An 814-nucleotide genomic window follows, 5' to 3' on the forward strand; every position below is an offset into this window, starting at 1 on the left:
ATCGGCGTATCGAGGAAGTCGAGTGTTAACTTTTCCCATCCCTAAGCGCGGTAGACCTAAAAAGGAAAACAAAAATGTGACGACCCAATAACCACTAAGGAGAGCAACAATCGATACAACAGAACAAGCAAGAAACTCACGAGATTTCTGAGTAATCGAAGGCCAATCAATCGCCCCTCTCGCTCAGATCTTCCTGAGATTGTCGAAAAAACCTGGAGGATGAGCACGCAAGCGAACGACAGGCTCTGCAAGCAACAACAAAAACAAGATAAGTGTTAGAAGCCAATCAAAGAAAATCAACAAGTAAGGATAAGAAACAGCAAAGCTACCGGGAACCATATTCCACTCAGTAGCGTAAAACATATCGAGGTTGTCAACCGAAGTCTCATCTAGCTTGACAAAGAAAAAGTAACGCTGCCAATGACGAATCTTCTTCTCAGCTCCGGTGACGATCTGATAACCCGATTTAGCACTAGTATAAAAGTACCCCGGACTACCTCTGACTTTCGTAAACCTGGTAGCCTCCTCAAGGAAATNACTCAAGGAAATGTACATCAACCTCGACGCCACAATCGGTACCCAGTATCACCAAACCAGCTGCGTTGCGGATACCTCCCACAGAAAGCTGAGAGATAGCTATCTTACGCCTCGCGCAGTAACGCGTCAAAAACTCCGGCAGAGGAAACCAAAGACCGCAATCAGTAAAATAATGCTCATAGAGGGCGATAAAACCTGCTGGAGGCGTCCAAGGACGCTCGTGGGGTTCAGGAGATCGGAAAACCAAACCCTCGGGCATCTTACACCACCGCATAAT

The sequence above is a fragment of the Camelina sativa genome, chromosome 11, assembly GCF_000633955.1.
Source record: "Camelina sativa cultivar DH55 chromosome 11, Cs, whole genome shotgun sequence".
NCBI classification, from domain to species: domain Eukaryota; kingdom Viridiplantae; phylum Streptophyta; class Magnoliopsida; order Brassicales; family Brassicaceae; genus Camelina; species Camelina sativa.